At 56.0% G+C, this 15195-nt stretch overlaps 1 protein-coding gene across 14 annotated transcripts in view; it reads left to right on the forward strand.

The window, feature by feature from the left end:
- Positions 1-15195, forward strand: part of scrib (scribble planar cell polarity protein) — a 482984-nt gene that overhangs the window by 11454 nt on the left and 456335 nt on the right. The window lies entirely within an intron of this gene.

Consider the following 15195-nt stretch of genomic DNA (forward strand, 5'->3'; position numbering starts at 1 on the left):
GCAGGATTCCTAGCCTCTGACCTGCTCTTGTAGCCACAGTGTTTATATGGCTAGCCCAGTTCAGTTTCTGGACAATGGTAACCCCCAGAATGTTGATAGTGGGGGATTCAGCGTTAGTAATACCATTGAATGTCATGGGGTGATAGTTAGATTCTCTCTTGTTGGAGCTGGTCATTGCCTGATACTTGTGTGGAACGAAGGTTACTTTCCACTTATCAGCCCAAGCCTGAATGTTGTCCATGCCTCATTGCATATGGATAAGGACTGCTTTAATATCTGAGGAGTCGCGAATGGTGCTGAACATTGTGCAATCATCAGTGAACAATACACCATTCTGACCTTATGATGGAAGGAAGGTCATTGATGAAGCAGCTGAAGATGGTTGGGCCTAGGACACTACATTGAGGAACTCCTGCAGTGATGTCCTGGAGCTGAGATGATTGACCTCCAACAACCACAATCATCTTCCTTTTTGCTAGGTATGACTCCAACCCTGATTACCATTAACTCCAGTTTTGCTAGCGCTCCTTGATGCCACACTAGGTCAAATGCTGCCTTGATATCAAGGGCAGTCACCCTCACCTCACCTCGGGAGTTCAGCTCTTTTGCCCGTGTTTGAGCCAAGGCTGTAATGAGGTTAGGAATCGAGTGGCTCTGGCAGAACCCAAACTGAGCATCAGTGAGCAGGTTATTGCTAAGCAATTGCTGCTTGATAGCACTGTTGATGACCCTTTCCATTATTTTACTCATAATCGAGAGTAGACTGATGGGGCAGTAATTGGCCAGGTTGGATTTGTCCTGCTTTCTGTGAACAGGACATACCTGGGCAAGTTTCCACATAGCCAGGTAGATGCCAGTGTTGTAACTGTACTGGAACAGCTTGGCTAGGAACATGGCATGTTCTGGAGCTCAAGTCTTCAGTACTTTTGTTGGAATATTGTCAGGACCCATAGCCTTTGCAGTATCCAGTGCCTTCAGCCGTTTCTTGATACCATGTGGAGTGAATCAAATTGGCTGAAGACTGGCATCTGTGATGCTGGGGACATCCGGAGGAGGCCGAGATGGATCATCCAATCATCTAACTGATGATTGTAGCAAATGCTTCAGCTGTATCTTTTGCACTGATGTGCTGGTCTCCCCAGTCATTGAGGATGGGGATATTTGTGAATCCACCTCTTCCAGTCAGCTTAATTGTCCTCTAGCACTCACGACTGGATGGGGCAGGACTGCAGAGCTTAGGTCTGCTCCATTAGTTGTGGAATTGCTTAGCTCTATCACTTACTGCTTATGCTGTCAGAGGGTCAGTACTGAGGGAACGCTGCACTGTCGGAGGGCCAGTACTGAGGGAATGCTGCACTGTCGGAGGGCCAGTACTGAGGGAGCGCTGCACTGTCGGAGGGCCAGTACTGAGGGAGCGCTGCACTGTCGGAGGGCCAGTACTGAGGGAGCGCTGCACTGTCGGAGGGCCAGTACTGAGGGAGCGCTGCACTGTCGGAGGGCCAGTACTGAGGGAGCGCTGCACTGTCGGAGGGCCAGTACTGAGGGAGCGCTGCACTGTCGGAGGGCCAGTACTGAGGGAGCGCTGCACTGTCGGAGGGCCAGTACTGAGGGAGCGCTGCACTGTCGGAGGGCCCGTTCAGAGGGAGCGCTGCACTGTCGGAGGGCCCGTTCAGAGGGAGCGCTGCACTGTCGGAGGGCCAGTACTGAGGGAGCGCTGCACTGTCGGAGGGTCAGTACTGAGGGAGCGCTGCACTGTCGGAGGGCCCGTTCAGAGGGAGCGCTGCACTGTCGGAGGGCCAGTACTGAGGGAGCGCTGCACTGTCGGACGGCCCGTTCAGAGGGAGTGCTGCACTGTCGGAGGGCCCGTTCAGAGGGAGTGCTGCACTGTCGGAGGGTCAGTACTGAGGGAGCGCTGCACTGTCGGAGGGCCCGTTCAGAGGGAGCGCTGCACTGTCGGAGGGCCAGTACTGAGGGAGCGCTGCACTGTCGGAGGGCCCGTTCAGAGGGAGCGCTGCACTGTCGGAGGGTCAGTACTGAGGGAGCGCTGCACTGTCGGAGGGCCCGTTCAGAGGGAGCGCTGCACTGTCGGAGGGCCAGTACTGAGGGAGCGCTGCACTGTCGGAGGGCCCGTTCAGAGGGAGCGCTGCACTGTCGGAGGGCCCGTTCAGAGGGAGCGCTGCACTGTCGGAGGGCCAGTACTGAGGGAGCGCTGCACTGTCGGAGGGCCAGTACTGAGGGAGCGCTGCACTGTCGGAGGGCCAGTACTGAGGGAGCGCTGCACTGTCGGAGGGCCAGTACTGAGGGAGCGCTGCACTGTCGGAGGGCCCGTTCAGAGGGAGCGCTGCACTGTCGGAGGGCCCGTTCAGAGGGAGCGCTGCACTGTCGGAGGGCCCGTTCAGAGGGAGCGCTGCACTGTCGGAGGGCCCGTTGAGAGGGAGCGCTGCACTGTCGGAGGGCCCGTTCAGAGGGAGCGCTGCACTGTCGGAGGGCCCGTTCAGAGGGAGCGCTGCACTGTCGGAGGGCCCGTTCAGAGGGAGCGCTGCACTGTCGGAGGGGCCCGTTCAGAGGGAGCGCTGCACTGTCGGAGGGCCAGTACTGAGGGAGCGCTGCACTGTCGGAGGGCCAGTACTGAGGGAGCGCTGCACTGTCGGAGGGCCAGTACTGAGGGAGCGCTGCACTGTCGGAGGGCCAGTACTGAGGGAGCACTGCACTGTCGGAGGGCCAGTACTGAGGGAGCGCTGCACTGTCGGAGGGCCAGTACTGAGGGAGCGCTGCACTGTCGGAGGGCCCGTTCAGAGGGAGCGCTGCACTGTCGGAGGGCCCGTTCAGAGGGAGCGCTGCACTGTCGGAGGGCCAGTACTGAGGGAGCGCTGCACTGTCGGAGGGCCCGTTCAGAGGGAGCGCTGCACTGTCGGAGGGCCCGTTCAGAGGGAGCGCTGCACTGTCGGAGGGCCCGTTCAGAGGGAGCGCTGCACTGTCGGAGGGCCCGTTCAGAGGGAGCGCTGCACTGTCGGAGGGCCAGTACTGAGGGAGCGCTGCACTGTCGGAGGGCCCGTTCAGAGGGAGCGCTGCACTGTCGGAGGGCCCGTACAGAGGGAGCGCTGCACTGTCGGAGGGCCAGTACTGAGGGAGCGCTGCACTGTCGGAGGGCCAGTACTGAGGGAGCGCTGCACTGTCGGAGGGCCAGTACTGAGGGAGCGCTGCACTGTCGGAGGGCCAGTACTGAGGGAGCGCTGCACTGTCGGAGGGCCAGTACTGAGGGAGCGCTGCACTGTCGGAGGGCCCGTTCAGAGGGAGCGCTGCACTGTCGGAGGGCCCGTTCAGAGGGAGCGCTGCACTGTCGGAGGGCCAGTACTGAGGGAGCGCTGCACTGTCGGAGGGCCCGTTCAGAGGGAGCGCTGCACTGTCGGAGGGCCCGTTCAGAGGGAGCGCTGCACTGTCGGAGGGCCCGTTCAGAGGGAGCGCTGCACTGTCGGAGGGCCCGTTCAGAGGGAGCGCTGCACTGTCGGAGGGCCCGTTCAGAGGGAGCGCTGCACTGTCGGAGGGCCCGTTCAGAGGGAGCGCTGCACTGTCGGAGGGCCCGTTCTGAGGGAGCGCTGCACTGTCGGAGGGCCAGTACTGAGGGAGCGCTGCACTGTCGGAGGGCCAGTACTGAGGGAGCGCTGCACTGTCGGAGGGCCAGTACTGAGGGAGCGCTGCACTGTCGGAGGGCCAGTACTGAGGGAGCGCTGCACTGTCGGAGGGCCAGTACTGAGGGAGCGCTGCACTGTCGGAGGGCCCGTTCAGAGGGAGCGCTGCACTGTCGGAGGGTCAGTACTGAGGGAGCGCTGCACTGTCGGAGGGCCCGTTCAGAGGGAGCGCTGCACTGTCGGAGGGCCCGTTCAGAGGGAGCGCTGCACTGTCGGAGGGCCCGTTCAGAGGGAGCGCTGCACTGTCGGAGGGTCAGTACTGAGGGAGCGCTGCACTGTCGGAGGGCCCGTTCAGAGGGAGCGCTGCACTGTCGGAGGGCCCGTTCAGAGGGAGCGCTGCACTGTCGGAGGGCCCGTTCAGAGGGAGCGCTGCACTGTCGGAGGGCCCGTTCAGAGGGAGCGCTGCACTGTCGGAGGGCCCGTTCAGAGGGAGCGCTGCACTGTCGGAGGGCCCGTTCAGAGGGAGCGCTGCACTGTCGGAGGGCCCGTTCAGAGGGAGCGCTGCACTGTCGGAGGGCCAGTTCAGAGGGAGCGCTGCACTGTCGGAGGGCCCGTTCAGAGGGAGCGCTGCACTGTCGGAGGGCCAGTACTGAGGGAGCGCTGCACTGTCGGAGGGCCAGTACAGAGGGAGCGCTGCACTGTCGGAGGGCCCGTACTGAGGGAGCGCTGCACTGTCGGAGGGCCCGTTCAGAGGGAGCGCTGCACTGTCGGAGGGCCCGTTCAGAGGGAGCGCTGCACTGTCGGAGGGCCCGTACAGAGGGAGCGCTGCACTGTCGGAGGGCCCGTTCAGAGGGAGCGCTGCACTGTCGGAGGGCCCGTTCAGAGGGAGCGCTGCACTGTCGGAGGGCCCGTTCAGAGGGAGCGCTGCACTGTCGGAGGGCCCGTTCAGAGGGAGCGCTGCACTGTCGGAGGGCCCGTTCAGAGGGAGCGCTGCACTGTCGGAGGGCCCGTTCAGAGGGAGCGCTGCACTGTCGGAGGGCCGTTCAGAGGGAGCGCTGCACTGTCGGAGGGCCCGTTCAGAGGGAGCGCTGCACTGTCGGAGGGCCAGTACTGAGGGAGCGCTGCACTGTCGGAGGGCCCGTTCAGAGGGAGCGCTGCACTGTCGGAGGGCCAGTACAGAGGGAGCGCTGCACTGTCGGAGGGCCCGTTCAGAGGGAGCGCTGCACTGTCGGAGGGCCCGTTCAGAGGGAGCGCTGCACTGTCGGAGGGCCCGTTCAGAGGGAGCGCTGCACTGTCGGAGGGGCCCGTTCAGAGGGAGCGCTGCACTGTCGGAGGGCCCGTTCAGAGGGAGCGCTGCACTGTCGGAGGGCCCGTTCAGAGGGAGCGCTGCACTGTCGGAGGGCCCGTTCAGAGGGAGCGCTGCACTGTCGGAGGGCCCGTTCTGAGGGAGCGCTGCACTGTCGGAGGGCCCGTTCAGAGGGAGCGCTGCACTGTCGGAGGGCCCGTTCAGAGGGAGCGCTGCACTGTCGGAGGGCCAGTACTGAGGGAGCGCTGCACTGTCGGAGGGCCCGTTCAGAGGGAGCGCTGCACTGTCGGAGGGCCCGTTCAGAGGGAGCGCTGCACTGTCGGAGGGCCAGTTCTGAGGGAGCGCTGCACTGTCGGAGGGCCCGTTCAGAGGGAGCGCTGCACTGTCGGAGGGCCCGTTCAGAGGGAGCGCTGCACTGTCGGAGGGCCCGTTCAGAGGGAGCGCTGCACTGTCGGAGGGCCCGTTCAGAGGGAGCGCTGCACTGTCGGAGGGTCAGTACTGAGGGAGCGCTGCACTGTCGGAGGGTCAGTACTGAGGGAGCGCTGCACTGTCAGAGGGTCAGTACTGAGGGAGCGCTGCACTGTCGGAGGGCCCGTTGAGAGGGAGCGCTGCACTGTCGGAGGGCCCGTTGAGAGGGAGCGCTGCACTGTCGGAGGGTCAGTACTGAGGGAGCGCTGCACTGTCGGAGGGCCCGTTCAGAGGGAGCGCTGCACTGTCGGAGGGCCAGTACTGAGGGAGCGCTGCACTGTCGGAGGGTCCGTACTGAGGGAGCGCTGCACTGTCGGAGGGCCCGTTGAGAGGGAGCGCTGCACTGTCGGAGGGCCCGTTCAGAGGGAGCGCTGCACTGTCGGAGGGTCAGTACTGAGGGAGCGCTGCACTGTCGGAGGGCCCGTTCAGAGGGAGCGCTGCACTGTCGGAGGGCCCGTTCAGAGGGAGCGCTGCACTGTCGGAGGGCCCGTTCAGAGGGAGCGCTGCACTGTCGGAGGGCCCGTTGAGAGGGAGCGCTGCACTGTCGGAGGGCCCGTTCAGAGGGAGCGCTGCACTGTCGGAGGGCCCGTTCAGAGGGAGCGCTGCACTGTCGGAGGGCCCGTTCAGAGGGAGCGCTGCACTGTCGGAGGGCCCGTTCAGAGGGAGCGCTGCACTGTCGGAGGGCCCGTTCAGAGGGAGCGCTGCACTGTCGGAGGGCCCGTTCAGAGGGAGCGCTGCACTGTCGGAGGGCCCGTTCAGAGGGAGCGCTGCACTGTCGGAGGGCCCGTTCAGAGGGAGCGCTGCACTGTCGGAGGGTCAGTACTGAGGGAGCGCTGCACTGTCGGAGGGTCAGTACTGAGGGAGCGCTGCACTGTCAGAGGGTCAGTACTGAGGGAGCGCTGCACTGTCGGAGGGCCCGTTGAGAGGGAGCGCTGCACTGTCGGAGGGCCCGTTGAGAGGGAGCGCTGCACTGTCGGAGGGTCAGTACTGAGGGAGCGCTGCACTGTCGGAGGGCCCGTTCAGAGGGAGCGCTGCACTGTCGGAGGGCCAGTACTGAGGGAGCGCTGCACTGTCGGAGGGTCAGTACTGAGGGAGCGCTGCACTGTCGGAGGGCCCGTTCAGAGGGAGCGCTGCACTGTCGGAGGGCCCGTTCAGAGGGAGCGCTGCACTGTCGGAGGGTCAGTACTGAGGGAGCGCTGCACTGTCGGAGGGCCCGTTCAGAGGGAGCGCTGCACTGTCGGAGGGCCCGTTCAGAGGGAGCGCTGCACTGTCGGAGGGCCAGTACTGAGGGAGCGCTGCACTGTCGGAGGGTCAGTACTGAGGGAGCGCTGCACTGTCGGAGGGCCCGTTCAGAGGGAGCGCTGCACTGTCGGAGGGCCCGTTCAGAGGGAGCGCTGCACTGTCGGAGGGCCCGTTCAGAGGGAGCGCTGCACTGTCGGAGGGCCCGTTCAGAGGGAGCGCTGCACTGTCGGAGGGCCCGTTCAGAGGGAGCGCTGCACTGTCGGAGGGCCCGTTCAGAGGGAGCGCTGCACTGTCGGAGGGCCCGTTCAGAGGGAGCGCTGCACTGTCGGAGGGCCCGTTCAGAGGGAGCGCTGCACTGTCGGAGGGCCCGTTCAGAGGGAGCGCTGCACTGTCGGAGGGCCCGTTCAGAGGGAGCGCTGCACTGTCGGAGGGCCCGTTCAGAGGGAGCGCTGCACTGTCGGAGGGTCAGTACTGAGGGAGCGCTGCACTGTCGGAGGGCCCGTTCAGAGGGAGCGCTGCACTGTCGGAGGGCCAGTACTGAGGGAGCGCTGCACTGTCGGAGGGCCCGTTCAGAGGGAGCGCTGCACTGTCGGAGGGCCCGTTCAGAGGGAGCGCTGCACTGTCGGAGGGCCCGTTCAGAGGGAGCGCTGCACTGTCGGAGGGCCCGTTCAGAGGGAGCGCTGCACTGTCGGAGGGCCCGTTCAGAGGGAGCGCTGCACTGTCGGAGGGCCCGTTCAGAGGGAGCGCTGCACTGTCGGAGGGCCCGTTCAGAGGGAGCGCTGCACTGTCGGAGGGCCCGTTCAGAGGGAGCGCTGCACTGTCGGAGGGCCCGTTCAGAGGGAGCGCTGCACTGTCGGAGGGCCAGTACTGAGGGAGCGCTGCACTGTCGGAGGGCCCGTTCAGAGGGAGCGCTGCACTGTCGGAGGGCCCGTTCAGAGGGAGCGCTGCACTGTCGGAGGGCCAGTACTGAGGGAGCGCTGCACTGTCGGAGGGCCCGTTCAGAGGGAGCGCTGCACTGTCGGAGGGCCCGTTCAGAGGGAGCGCTGCACTGTCGGAGGGCCCGTTCAGAGGGAGCGCTGCACTGTCGGAGGGCCCGTTCAGAGGGAGCGCTGCACTGTCGGAGGGCCCGTTCAGAGGGAGCGCTGCACTGTCGGAGGGCCCGTTCAGAGGGAGCGCTGCACTGTCGGAGGGCCCGTTCAGAGGGAGCGCTGCACTGTCGGAGGGCCCGTTCAGAGGGAGCGCTGCACTGTCGGAGGGCCCGTTCAGAGGGAGCGCTGCACTGTCGGAGGGCCCGTTCAGAGGGAGCGCTGCACTGTCGGAGGGCCCGTTCAGAGGGAGCGCTGCACTGTCGGAGGGCCCGTTCAGAGGGAGCGCTGCACTGTCGGAGGGCCCGTTCAGAGGGAGCGCTGCACTGTCGGAGGGCCCGTTCAGAGGGAGCGCTGCACTGTCGGAGGGCCCGTTCAGAGGGAGCGCTGCACTGTCGGAGGGTCAGTACTGAGGGAGCGCTGCACTGTCAGAGGGTCAGTACTGAGGGAGCGCTGCACTGTCGGAGGGCCCGTTGAGAGGGAGCGCTGCACTGTCGGAGGGCCCGTTGAGAGGGAGCGCTGCACTGTCGGAGGGCCCGTTCAGAGGGAGCGCTGCACTGTCGGAGGGCCCGTTCAGAGGGAGCGCTGCACTGTCGGAGGGCCCGTTCAGAGGGAGCGCTGCACTGTCGGAGGGCCCGTTCAGAGGGAGCGCTGCACTGTCGGAGGGTCAGTGTCGGCTGTGCAGCTCCAAACATTCTGTGGTGATTGTTGCAGAGAAGCTTCTTGTCGTTATCAAGAATAAGCTACATTTCACTTTGAAAGGACAGGCGAATATTCTAACTGGCGGCCTGGCTGGTCACGATGGAATGTGTAGATGGACAGTCACATCCCCCAGCAGCTGTGTGATGGAGGGAGCTCCAAGGATGAGCTGTGCTCCCGACTGCCTGTCCTTTCATTCTGCCTGACTGAGCTGATCCTATGCACTAGTGTGTACTGGGACAATGGTTGCCTTTCATGTGCCTTGGTCCAATTTGCAATGAAAATTCAAGCTTAAGACAGAGAATTTGGGAGTAAAATGTGTTTGAACAGCCTGTTCTCCAGCTGAGATCAGTGTGTACAATGTGACGTGGGGCAGGTGTGGCAATTGTTAAAAGGTAAAGTGCTCAAACTCCTTAATGGGAACTATGACTGCCGATTGTGGTCAGAATCAGCCACTGATTCACAGGACAAAAACAGAATTACCTGGAAAAACTCAGCAGGTCTGGCAGCATCGGCGGAGAAGAAAAGAGTTGAAGTTTCGAGTCCTCATGACCCTTCAACAGAAGGTCATGAGGACTCGAAACGTCAACTCTTTTCTTCTCCGCCGATGCTGCCAGACCTGCTGAGTTTGTCCAGGTAATTCTGTTTTTGTTTTGGATTTCCAGCATCCGCAGTTTTTTGTTTTTATCACTGATTCACAGGATCTGTGTATCCCTGCACAAGGGACAATTAAGGATGACATCTCCTTCCTGCACACAGTAACCAGACCCCAGTAGATCTCCCCTACACACAGTAACCAGATCACACTGAATCCCCCTACATATAGTAACCAGACCACACTGAATCCTACCCAGATCTCTCCGTGACCTCGTCCTTTTCTATCTGTGTAATCTCTTCCAGTCCTATAATCCTCTGATATCAACATTTCCAATTCTGGTCTCTTGCACATCACTGAATTTCAGCATTAGAGGCCATGCCTTCAGCTGCCTGGCCCCTAGCTCTTCAATTCCTCTATACCTCTCAACATGTTTACCTCACTCTTCTCTTTTTAGAATGCTCTTTAAATCCTGCCGGTTTGGCTAAGCTTTTTACCCACCTGTCCTTATAACTCCTTTGGTGGTTCAGTGTCAAATTTCACACATGCACTCTTGTGAAATGTTATTATGTCAGAGGTTTTACATAAATGGAAGTTGATGTGTGATACTTAGGGCTGTCATTATCACTCTGCTGTGAGCAAGGACTTTCCTTGGCTGTAATTACCCCTCTCCTGTGAGTGTGTGATTTTCCCTGGGCTGTAATTACCCCTCTCCTGTGAGTGTGTGATTTTCCTGGCCTTTAATTGCCCCTCTCCTGTGAGTACATGATTTCCCCTGGGCTGTAATTGCCCCTCTCCTGTGAGTGTGTGATTTCCCTGGGCTGTAATTGCCCCTCTCCTGTGAGTGTGTGATTTCCCTGGGCTGTAATTGCCCCTCTCCTGTGAGTGTGTGATTTTCCTGGGCTGTAATTGCCCCTCTCCTGTGAGTGTGTGATTTTCCTGGGCTGTAATTGCCCCTCTCCTGTGAGTACATGATTTTCCTGGGCTGTAATTGCCCCTCTCCTGTGAGTGTGTGATTTTCCTGGGCTGTAATTGCCCCTCTCCTGTGAGTGTGTGATTTTCCTGGGCTGTAATTGCCCCTCTCCTGTGAGTGTGATTTTCCTGGGCTGTAATTGCCCCTCTCCTGTGAGTACATGATTTTCCTGGAATGTAATTGCCCCTCTCCTGTGAGTACATGATTTTCCTGGGCTGTAATTGCCCCTCTCCTGTGAGTACATGATTTCCCTGGGCTGTAATTGCCCCTCTCCTGTGAGTACATGATTTCCCTGGGCTGTAATTGCCCCTCTCCTGTGAGTGTGTGATTTTCCTGGGCTGTAATTGCCCCCCTCCTGTGAGTGTGTGATTTTCCTGGGCTGTAATTGCCCCTCTCCTGTGAGTGTGTGATTTTCCTGGGCTGTAATTGCCCCTCTCCTGTGAGTGTGTGATTTTCCTGGGCTGTAATTGCCCCTCTCCTGTGAGTGTGTGATTTTCCTGGGCTGTAATTGCCCCTCTCCTGTGAGTGTGTGATTTTCCTGGGCTGTAATTGCCTCTCTTCTGTGTAACATAACTAGGAGCAGGAGTTGGCAATTTAGCCCCTCGAGCCTGCCCCTCCATTCAATATGATCATGGCTGATCTCATTTCGGCCTCAACTCCAATTTCCCGCCCTCTCCCCATAACCTTTCACCCTGTTACTAATTAAAAATCTGTCTATCTCCTTAAATTTATTTAGCGTCCCGGCATCCACTGCACTCTGAGGTAGTGAATTCCATAGATGCACGTACCTTTGAGAAAAGTAATTCCTCCTCATCTCTGATTTAAATCTACCACCCCTTAGCCTAAAACTATGGCCTCTTGTTCTAGAATGCCCCACAAGGGGAAACATCCTCTCCACTTCTACTTTGTCTATCCCCTTTAGTATCTTATGTACCTCAATTAGATGATCTCTCATCCTTCTAAACTCTAGCGAGTAAAGGCCTAAACTGCTCAATCTTTCCTCATAAGACAAACCCTGCATCTCTGGAATCAATCTAGTGAACCTCCTCTGAACCGCCTCCAATGCAACTACATCCTTCCTCAAGTAAGGGGACCAAACTGTGCACAGTACTCCAGGTGCGGTCTCACCAATGCCTTGTACAGTTGCAACAACTCTTCCCTATTTTTATACTCTATTCCTTTAACAATAAATGCCAAAATTCATTTGCCTTATTACCTGCATCACTAGCTTACGATAGGAAGTGCAGGGACGAAGTAAAAAAGAAAATAAGGAAATCAAAGAGGGAGCATGAAAAAAGATTAGCAAGTAAAGTTAAAGATAACCCAAAGATGTTTTACCAATACATTAATGCTAGAAGATTAGTTAAGGAAAAAGTGGGACCTATCAGAGATGCAGATGGAAACTTGTGAGTAGATGCAGAGACAGGAGGCAGGGTTTTGAATGAATATTTTGCCTCTGTGTTTAAAGGGAGGATGTAGATATAGTAGTCCAGAAGGAGCACTGCGAGATATTGGACGGGATAGTCATAAAGAGAGAGGAAGTACTCAAAGGGTTGAAACCCTTGAAAGTGGATAAGTCACCAGGGCCAGATGGATTGTTTCCGAAGCTGCTGAAGGAAGCCAGGGAGGAGATAGCAGATGCTCTGAGGATGATTTTCCAATCTTCACTAGATACAGGGGAGGTACCGGAGGACTGGAGAAATGCAAACGTAGTTCCATTGTTTAAAAAGGGATCAAAGGAAATGCCAAACATTTATTGTCTATCATTGGTGGTGAGCAAATTAGTAGAATCAACCCTGAGAGATAGGATTAACTGTCATGTGGAAAGGCATGGACTAGTCAGGGATGGTCAGCATGGATTTGTTAAAGGAAGGTCTTGCCTCACAAATTTGATTGAATTCTTTGAGGAAGTGACAAGAAGGGTTGATGAAGGTAGTGCAGTGGATGTTGTGTACATGGATTTTAGCAAGGCATTTGACAAGGTCCCACATGGCAGATTGGTCAGGAAAGTAAAAGCCCATGGGATTCAGGGTAATGTGGCAAACTGGATAAAAGGTTGGCTTTGCAACAGGAAACAAAAGGTAATGGTCGATGGATGCCCTTGCGAATGGAAAGTTGTCTCAAGTGGTGTTCCACAGGGCTCGGTGTTGGGACCCTTGCTGTTTGTGTTATATATTAACGATTTGGATGTGAACGTTGGGGACACGATTGGGAAATTTGCAGATGACACAAAGATTGGCCGAGTAGTGGATAGTGTAGAGGATAGCCATAATCTCCAAAACGATATAGATAGGTTGGTGGAGTGGGCGGTAAAGTGGCAGATGGATTTTAACATAGAGAAGTGTGAGGTCATACATTTAGGGAGGTCAAACAGTTACAGGGATTACGCAATAAATGGGAATATACTAAGAGGGGTAGATGAAGTGAGAGATCTTGGCGTACAAATACACAGGTCCCTGAAGACAGCAGTTCAAGTAGACAAGGTTGTAAAGAATTCATATGGAATGCTCTCCTTCATTGGCAGAGGTATAGAATATAAAAGTAAGGATATAATGTTGGAATTGTATAAAACACTGGTGAGGCCACAACTGGAGTATTGTGTGCAGTTCTGGTCACCACATTACAGAAAGGACATAATAGCTCTGGAGAGAGTGTAGAGGAGGTTTACAAGAATGTTGCCAGGGTTAGAAAAGTGTAGCTAGGGGGAGAGATTGAATAGGTTGGGGTTATTTTCCTTAGAACAAAGAATGCTGAGAGGTGACTTAATTGAGGTGTACAAAATTATGAGGGGGATAGAATGGACAGGATCAAATTGTTTCCCTTGGTGGAGAATTCTAGAACCAGGGGACATAGATTCAAGATAAGTGGCAGAAGGTGTAGGGTGATGTGAGGGAGACCTTTTTTATGCAGAGGGTACTGGGTGTCTGGAGTTCGCTGCTCAAGTTGGTGGTAGAGGCAGAAACTCTAAACTCTTTTTAAAAAGTACCTGGATCTGCACCTTAAGTGCTGTAAGCTGCAGGGCTATGGGCAGGAAGGTGGGATTAGAAAGGGCACCTTGGTGTCTTCGGGCTGGCATGGACAAGATGGGCTGAATGGCCTCCTTCTGTGCTGTAACTTTTCTATGGTTCTATGGATTCCAGCTGATGTTTCTACTGGACAAGTCAGATCCCAAAGTGAAACCTAGCTTGATAGATCAAGTTTAAAAAGTTCGGGGGGGTGGGGTGGATCAGCTAAGAGAGCGCATGAGAGAGAAATTGGTGGGTAAAATAATGGAAAACCCAAAGGGTTTTTAAAACTATATAATGAGCAAGCGAATAACTAGGGAAAGAGTGGGGCCAATTAGGGACCATAGAGGTAATCTGTGTGTGGACCCAGAAGATGTGGGTACAATCCTCAATGAATACTTTGCGTCAGTCTTCACAGTGGAAAAGGTTGACACAGGTATAGACATCAGCGTGAAGGACTGTGAAATATTAGAGCAAATTAACATATAGAGGAGATACAAGCAGGTTTAGCGGCCTTAAAGGTGGATAATATCTGCAGGCCAGGATGAGATGTATCCCAGGCTGTTGAGGGAGGCAAGGAAAGAGATATCAGGGGCCCTGGCAGTAATTTTGAAACCCCCTCTGGCCACAGGTGAGATGCCAGAGGACTGGAGTAGTGCAAACATTTTCCCATTATTAAAAAAGTGCTGAAGGGATAGACCAGGAAATTACAGGTCAGTCAGTCTAACCTCGGTGGTGAGAGTTACTAGAAATAATTCTGAGGGACAGAATATACCTGCACTTGGAGAGACGCGGATTGATCAGGGATAGTCGGCATGGATTTGTTAAGGGAAGGCCATGTTTGACAAATTTGATTGAATTTTTTGAGGAGGTAACCAGGAGTGTTGATGAGGGTAATGTATTTGATGTGGTCTACATGGACCTTAGCAAGGCTTTTGATAAGGTCCCTCATGGCAGACTGGTTAAGAAAGTAAGAGCCCATGGGATTCAAGGCAAAGTGGCATGTTGGATACAAAATTGGCTGAGAGGCAGGAAGCAGAGGGTGATGGTAGAGGGATGTTTCTGTGACTGGAAGTCTGTTTCCAATGGGGTTCCACAGGGCTCGGTGCTGGGGCCCTTGCTGTTTGTGGTGTACATAAATGATTTGGACTTAAATGTAGGGGGTATGATCAAGAAGTTCGAGGATGATGTGAAAATTCATAGGGTGGGAAATAGTGAGGAGGATAGCTGTAAACTGCAGGAAGACTGGTCAAATGGGCAGAGCAGTGGCAAATGGAATTCAACCCAGAAAAGTGTGAGGTAATGCACTTGGAGAGGGCTAACAAGGCAAGGGATTATAAATGGTAGGACCCTGGGAAGTACTGAAGATCAGAGGCACCTTGATGTGCATTTCCACAGATCCCTGAACGGAGCAGGGCAGGTAGATAAGGTGGTTAAGATGGCATATGGGATACTTGCCTTTATTAGCCGAGGCATAGAGTACAAGAACAGGGAGGTTATGCTGGAACTGTATAAAACGCTGGTTAGGCCACAACTGGAGTACTGCATGCAGTTCTGGTCACCACCTTATAGGAAAGATGTGACTGCACTGGAGAGGGTGCAGAGGAGATTTACCAGACCAGGATGCTGCCTGGGCTGGAGGGTCTGAGCTATGAGGAAAGATTGGATAGACTGGGGTTGTTTTCCTTAGAGCAGCAAAGATTGAGAGGGGACCTGATAGAGGTGTATAAGACTATGAGGGGCAGAGAGAGGGTGGATAGGAAGGTACTTTTTCCATTAGTAAAGCGGTCAATAACCAGAGGGCATAGATTTAAGGTAAGAGGTAGAAGGATAAGAGGGGAGTTGAGAAACGTTTTCACCCAGAAAAGGCAGGAGTTTGGAACTCACTGCCTGAAAGGGTGGTTGAGTCAGAAACACTCATAACATTTAAGAAGTATTTAGATTATTCACTAGCATTGCCATAGCCTCCAGGGCTATGGGATTAGTGGAGTCAGATCTTTGCTGACCGGCGTGGACACAATGGGCCAAATGACTGCCTTCTGTGCTATAAATGTCTGAGATCCTAACTTTTTTTTTAGGAAGTGTGGAGGTAAGTTACTGAACAAATTTACAGGAGCCTGCTGATGAACTTTTAGCACAAATTATTTAGTAAACAAGGAAAATGAACTATATTGCACCAGATCAGAAAATTGG

The sequence above is a fragment of the Carcharodon carcharias genome, chromosome 3 (genome assembly GCF_017639515.1).
Source record: "Carcharodon carcharias isolate sCarCar2 chromosome 3, sCarCar2.pri, whole genome shotgun sequence".
Lineage (NCBI taxonomy): Eukaryota > Metazoa > Chordata > Chondrichthyes > Lamniformes > Lamnidae > Carcharodon > Carcharodon carcharias.